The sequence below is a fragment of the Dipodomys spectabilis genome, unplaced genomic scaffold, assembly GCF_019054845.1.
Source record: "Dipodomys spectabilis isolate Male_0828 unplaced genomic scaffold, ASM1905484v1 ptg000080l, whole genome shotgun sequence".
Lineage (NCBI taxonomy): Eukaryota > Metazoa > Chordata > Mammalia > Rodentia > Heteromyidae > Dipodomys > Dipodomys spectabilis.
In genome coordinates, this window is record NW_024870757.1 from 1334077 (window position 1) to 1341920 (window position 7844).

The 7844-nt window shown below is 39.0% G+C and overlaps 1 pseudogene; it reads right to left on the reverse strand.

The window, feature by feature from the left end:
- Window positions 1-1016: 1016 nt before the first annotated feature.
- Window positions 1017-3739, reverse strand: LOC122110656 (annotated as a pseudogene).
- Window positions 3740-7844: the final 4105 nt, after the last annotated feature.

Below are 7844 nucleotides of genomic sequence, written 5' to 3' on the forward strand. Positions count from 1 at the left end.
TTTGTTTATCCTTCACCTCCCTTCCCAACCTCCCCCCTCCCCCCCACCCAATCCTTCCCCCCCTCCCCCCCACACACCGACATTGTAAAGCTCGTTTTTGACATGACATTTTGTACTTCTCATTGTTGCAACAGGTCCACCTGAATCCTTAAACGACTTGTTTGTCCCCATCTCCTCCACAAGTTATACTGACATCTAATATAGTGAAAGCGGGGGTTCTGTGGCCTTTCTATTGATCTTGTTAGCTATGTTCTTGGCCATGCAGAAGCTCTGCAATTTCTTTTTTTAAGGGCATCTTTTTATTGTGAGAATACTGTATAGAGGAGTTACAATTACATGGGCATGTAAACGAGTACATTTCTTTTTTTCCTGTATTTTAATTTATGTTTTTGATGATTCTGTATTCCTTATATATGGTGTATTCATGTATCTATCTTTGGAGGGTAGAGAACTTGAGGAAAAAAGGTGGAAAAGTACAGCAGTACCTCTCACTTGACCCTTGTGGGTGGAGGTGGGAGGGAGGGACTGGGAGAGTGTGAGAGAAGGGAAGACACTGCACAAAAGGAATGTACTCATTACATAATCACCGTTACCATAACAATGAAGTAAATTAATTAAAAAGTTTACATAATAACGCCTAGTCCAGCTTTCTCTTCTTGCAACTTTCATTAAAAATTAGGCTAGCCTGTTAACCATGTATTTGGTTTAAAAAATAATTTTTCCACTTTGAAATGTTAGTATCACTTTAGGCCACAAAACTTTATTTACAGAGTCCTTCTGAATGTATTGCAGTTGTGCACACATCAGTGTGAAATGCTGGCAAATAGAGTTGATTTACAGGAAAGCAGAAAAGAGGGAAATAAACAATTCTTTAATTTAATATATACAGTGCCATTAATGGCTGCTATTTTACAGTTTTCTCTTGAGGATAATCTACAGAATACTTTTTACAGTTCATAGTGCCCAGGTTCCAGAGTGTAGGGGAAGCACCCCACATACTTGATAGTGTTATCTGACAGGTTCTGAGTAGCTGCTCATCATTATTTTTCCCACTTTTTTTCAAAAGTTTTAGATGATGAAGAATCATGACTTTCAGCACTGTTATAGCACTTGTATAAAGTTTTAGCAGCTTTCAGAATGGAGTTAGGAGAATTGAGCCCAACAAGCTGACCCAGAAATTGCTTCATCTCATCAGTGCTGTCCTTTGTTACTTTGTTTCCTGTGTGGGTTTGAATCTGGACGTAAGAATGTGCCAGGAGCTCAGCAATCGATAGCCTCTATTTAAGGTCTCTTATTATGCAATACTTTAATACATCCTGAAGGTCTTTTTCTGGAATATCAGGAAATTCAATCTCATCGTTAGTGTCGATTATGGCTTGTAATTTTACAATCTGATTAATTATATCCTGAAATGAAGTTTTCCCATAAGTCATATAGTACAAAATGCATCCTAAGGACCAAACATCACTTTGGGGGCTAATCTTTGACTTGGCTTTCCCCTCTTTTGAGGAAGACATGTTCTTGATTGATTCTGGTAGCATGTAGTTAATGGTGCCAACCTGAGAATCCTTAATAATGCTTGTTGCGTCTGGTTGCATCTGGTTTGCAATCCCAAAATCAATTAGCTTTAGCATTCCATCAACTCTCAGAAAGTTAGCTGGCTTCAGATCACTATGAACAATGCCATGCTGATGGATTGTATGCACTGCTTCCAACATATTTTTCCAGTAACTCTGGTGTTCCCATGGATCAATGGATTTTTTCTTTTTCAGCCAACTGTTCAGGTCGATATCTCCACAATCCATTACCGTGTAAATGTACTGGTCAGTAATTTCATAATCAAAAATTTGGGTGATCTTATCACTGTGCTGCTGCAGCTTGTTCAAATAAGCTATTTCATTCCGGTAACTGTGAATAGTTTGGTTTTCTGCATCTTCTAAGCTCACATATTTTATAGCATATATCTGTTTCTTCTCATTCAATACCTGAAATACCTTGCTAGAACCTCCACTGCCTATCTGCTTTAATGTGGCATACATTTTTCCTTCAACCGAAATGCATTCATTTGTTGAGGCTCCTGAAAACTGAGATTTGTAGAAGAGTAGCAGGGACTTGCTGTTGGAAACAAGTGCGCTAGCCATAAGGAATCGATGACAGATAGGCCTGTGGCAAGTCATTCTTTACAACGGGAGTTCTAAAACAGCTCATGTAATCATCCAAGGTATCTCTACTTGGTGTTTTACAGATAGACTTTGGATCAGTCCATTTAGGTGCAGTCCATTTAGTCCATCCACTCATGGTGACTGCTTTGAAATGGGCAAGACAGTTTGTTCAATCGTGGCACATTTCTCTGTATCAAGCTTTGGAGCTGCTTCAGGAATATGCCACTGATTTGAAAACACAGGGTTCTGGTTCACACATTCTGACTTTTTTGTTGACTGCCATTGTTTCTTTGTACTTCCTAGAATCTTTGGATCTTGATACTCTTAATCTTCTAATTTAGTTAGAAGACTTGGCTCAGTTTTATTCTTCATGGTTATCGAATCAGTAAGAAATTCAGAATTCTTTTCATCTGATAACACAGGCTCCTTGGCATGGATATTTTGAACAGACTTCAAAACTCTTGATTCATAGGAATCATTTCCACTGGGTTTAGATCCAGACCCAATCAAATCTCGGCATTCTGATCCAGAATTCTGTCTTTTTGTAAAAGCTGGCACAACTGAGCTATCCCCTTCCCTTGATAATCTGGGCTGTTTAGAAGGTCAATTGGAACTTTTCCAAATGGGCAAGACAGTTTAGTTTTGTTAGTTTGCTTCAAAGCATTTCAAGGACCTATTTCTGCCTCTTGTGAGGGTATGCTCTCTCCATTAAATAACCAGGCTTTAGTGACCAGTCCTCTGGAGTCACTGCCAGTGTCCCTATTTGGCACATGTCCTAGAGAACCAGAGGAGGATTCCTGGGCTGTTAACATGGTAGAACCTGACAGACTCTTCTCCTCCTCCTCTGAAAGCAGTTGCTTTTTATTTTTTTAGAGGTTTAGGTTACATATGGCAATTTCCAGCATTTCCAGTGGGACTGCTCCACTTTCCACAGCTTTCAGCAGAAGTTGTTTACTTTTCCTGAAATTACCTTGAGAAAGCTCATACTGTGCAAAAGATATGTGAACAAATGTGAAGGGTAAACAAAGGAGGAGGCTGCAATGCTTGGTAAGAAATGTATGCATTATCCTGCCCATGTAATTGTAACCCCTCTGTACAGTATGTTCACAAATAAAATAAAATAAAATTAAAAAAAAGATATGTGAACAAAAGCAAACCTTTTGCACTTTGCTCTGGCAATCTGAAAGTAGTCACGTGCATCATCAAGCTCTTGAATAGCTTTTAACTCAGCAAATCTCGTTTGAATTTGAGCAAAATTCTCATTTTTTCCATATTTATCAGGAGGCAGTGCTTCAATAGCTTGACTGTAACAACCAGTCAATTTATTTAAAAGAGCATCATCTAAGGAGGCACTGTTTTTCTCTAATTTGAGCAAGAAATTCAACCAGTCCTCGGGGTTGTTTGCCATTATCAAATATGGTTAACAGTTCCTGAGTTATCTGTAGTATCAGCAAAGACTTTAGTTAAGCTTAGATCATCACTAAGGCTTTCATTTTAAGTTTATTCTTAATATCTCTCACTTTGCTCATGATGGAATCAATTGTCAATTCTCTGCCTCTCCCATCTTCAGCCTCCATTTCTAAAGTGCAGCTAGTCAATTGAGTGAGCCAAAGCTGCACATCCAACTTTCTGATGATCAACTGTAGGTAAGCCTTAAGGACTTTCCAGCCTGAGCTGACTTTAAACCACCATCCTCATATGTCAGCCTCCAGAGTGGCTAGGATCAAAGGGGAGAGCCACTGATAGCTGGCCATGTTACACTCTTGAAGTGAAGGCCAGTGATGCTTCACAGCCCCCAACCTGGCCACAACTTCCGGGCTTATCCACAAGGCAGTACCGGCCTCCTCCGGGAAGCCACAAGAAGGAAAAGGAGTACATTTCTTATCGAACATTGTTGCCTCCTCTTTGTTTCCCCTTCCCATCCCTTCCCATACTCCCCCCACAATCCCCACCCGATTCTCCCCAACCCCAACAAAGATGTAAAGTTCGTTTTCAACATAACGACTTGTACTTCTCATTGCTGTAATCGGTCCACCAGTATCCCTATTTGAACGATTTGTTTTTGCCATTCCCCTCCCCCCAAATTATACCAACATCAAACACAGTGAACGCAGGGGTTACACCGTGGAGGAGGGACATACAAAGCAACATAGAAATCATCTTATAAATATGTTAGAGACAATTGCATGAAACAGAAAAAAAACGTGAATACTTATCTATCTTGGGGTTCATTCCCCTGACATCAGCTTATCTGACTTTTTCTGCTTGACTCAGACATATACGAGGTATTGCAAATAAGAGAACCATGAGACCTATGTTTCCTTGGGCCTGGCTTACTTCACTTAATATAATTTTGTCCAAGTCTTTCCATTTCCTAACAAATGGGGCAATGTCATTCTTTCTGATGGAGGCATAGGATTTCTTTATGTATATCTCACACTTTCTTGATCCATTCATCTACTGAGGGGCATCTGGGTTGGTTCCATATCTTAGCTATGGTAAATAATACTGCAATAAACATAGTTGTGTTGGTAGCGTAAGTATGGTTTTGTTTGTGATCATTTGGGTAAAAGCCCAAAAGTGGGATTGCTGGGTCATAGGGGAGCTCTATGTGGAGTCTTTTGAGGAACCTCTATACTAATTTCCAAAGTGATTGAACAAGCTTACACTCCCACCAACAATGTTTCCCTTCTGTCGATATCCCTTCCAGCATTTGTTGTTATTAGAATTCTTGATATAGCAATTCTAAATGCGGTGAGGTGGTATCTCAATGTTGTTTTGATTTGCATTGCTTTTATGGCTAGGGAGATTGAGCATTTATTCATGTGCCTATTGGCCATCCTTCTTTCCTCTTCAGAGAAGTTTCACTGTAAGTCTTTAGCCCACTTATTTATTGGACAGTTGTTTCTTTGAAGATTTGTTGTTGGGGGATTTAATATTTTGAATTTCAGGTATATTTTAGATATGAGACCCTTGTCCGTCGTATGGTTACTGAAGATCTTGTCCCAATCTGTGGCCTTTCTATTGATCTTGCTAGCCATGTCCTTTGCCATGCAGAAGCTGTGCAATTTCATGCAATCCCATTTGTCCAACCTTTCTTTGTTGTATTTCTGGGTCTCTACTAAGAAAATTTCGGCCTGTGCCAAGGAGACCTATGGTTTCTCCTATTCCATCCTGTAATGTTTTCAGAGTGTCTGCTTAGACTCCAAGGTCTTTGATCCATTTGGAGTTGATTCTGGTGCAGGATGATATATAAAGATCTAGCTTTAGTTTTCTACAAGTAGCTAACCAATTATGCCAGACCATTCACTGAAGAGGCTGTCTTTCTTCTATTCTATTTTTTAGCTGCCTTATCACTGATTACATGGCTATAGGTCTGTGGGTTCATTTCTGGGTTTTCAATTCTATTCCATTGGTCCTCAGGTCTGGTCTTATGCCAATACCTAGCTGTTTTGATTGCTATGGCATTGTAGTAGAGTTTGAAATTTGGTATTGATATTCCTCCAGCACTGTTCTTTCTGTTGAGGATCATTTTTGCTATTCGGGGGTCTTTTATTGTTCCATATGCATTTTTGGATTGCCTCTTCTATTTCCTTGAAGAATAAAGTTGGGATATTGATAGGTATCGGATTGAATTTTTAGATAGCCTTGGGAAGTATTGCCGTTTTCACGACGTGGATCTTTTCTATCCAGGAGCATTGGAGTTTTTGCCACTTTCTAAGTTGTGTTTTCATTTCCTTTTTCAGGTTTTTAAAGTTTTCACATAGAGGTCCTTCACTTTTTGGTTAAGTTAATTCCTAGGTATTTTATTTTTTGTGGGGCTATTACGAATGGAGTTCCTTTCCTAATTTCAGCCACGCTTTTCTCATTGTTGGTATACAGAAAAGCCATTGATACTGGAGGGTTAATTTTATACCCTGCTACTTTGCCAAAGTTTTGAATCAGCTTGAGTAATTTGGGAGTGGAGTCTATGGGATTCTTTAAATACATGATCATGTCATCTGCAAAGAGGGAGAGTTTTATTTCTTCTTTCCCTATTTGGATCCCCTTATGTTTGCATCTTGTCTTATTGCTGTAGCTAGGCATTCTAATACTAGGTTGAAGAGCCATGGAAATTGTGGATATTCTTGTCTCGTTCCTGAGTTAAGAGGAAATGGCTTCAGTTTTTCACCATTGAGTATGATGCTGGCTGTAGGTTTCTCATATACAGCCTTTATTGTATTGAGGAATGTCCCGTGGATTCCTAATTTTTCCAGAACCTTCATCAAAAAGGGGTGTTGGATCTTGTCAAGTGCTTTCTCTGCATCTATTGAGATAACCATGTGGTTCTTGTCCTTGCTCTTGTTGATGTGATGAATTATGTTAATTGATTTGCGTATATTCAACCAGCTTTTGTATCCTTGAAATGAATCCTGTTTGATCGTGGTGTATGAGTTTTTGGATGAATTGTTGAAGTCTATTGGCCAAAATTTTGTTGAGAAGTTTTGCATCAATGTTCATCAAAGAATTAGGTCTACAGTTCTCTTTCTTTGATGAGTCCCTGCCTGTTTGTGTGATGAGGGTTATTATGGCTTCATAGAATGAGTTCGTAGTGAACTTTCTCTTTCAATTTCATTGAAGAGTTGGAGGAGTATTGGTGTGAGCTTTGCTTTGAAGGCCTTGTAGAATTCTGCTGTAAAACCATCTGGTCCTGGACTTTTCTTAGATGGGAGGTCTCTTATTGCTGTTTCTATTTCAGTGCTTGATATGGGTCTGTTAAGATGGTTTATGTCATCGTGGTTTAGTTTCGGCATGTTGGGATTTGCTAGGGAAAGCTCCATTTCTGCCAAGTTGTGAAACATATTAGTATAAAGTTTTGAGAAGTATTCCCTTATAATGTTCTGAATATTGGTTCTTTCTGTGGTGATGTTTCTATTTTCATCTCTGAGTTTATTTATCTGGGTGTGTTCTCTTCTTTTTCTGATAAGATTTGCTAAGTGTCTGTCTATTTGGTTAATTTTTTTGAAGAACCAACTCTGTTTTGTTGCTTCTTTCTATGGTTTATTGGATTCAAATTCATTTAATTTTGATTATTTTTTTCCGTCTACTGGATTAAGGTTTATGTTGCTGCTCTTTTTCAAGGAAGCTGAGATGTCTCATTAACCGGTTGGTTTCAGATCTCTCCAATTTGTTTTTTTTTAATATGATTTTTTATGGTGAATATACTGTACAGAGGGGTTACAATTAGATGGGTAAGATAATAAGTACATTTCTTATCAAGCATTGTAGCCTCCTGCTTTGTTTCCCCTTCACATCCTATCCTTCTTCTGCCCTCCCCCCTGCATCCCAACCCTCCTCTCCCTTCCCCCCCCCCACCCCCGCTACCAAATTTGTAAAGTTCGTTTGCAACATAATGACTTGTATGTCTCATTGTTGGAATGGGTCCACCTGTATCCTCTTTAAAGGATTTGTTTTTTTCTGTCCCCTCCACAAATTATACCAACATAAAATACAGTGAAAGCAGGGATTATACTGTAGGGGAGGGGCATACAAAGCAGCAAAAAACAATCGCATGAAAGAAAAAAAACATTTGAATACATATCTTAGGGTTCATTTCCCTAACATCAACCTATCAGATCTTTTCTGTTTGACTCAGACATATACTAGTTATTGCATATAAGGGAAACCATGGGACCTGTTTCC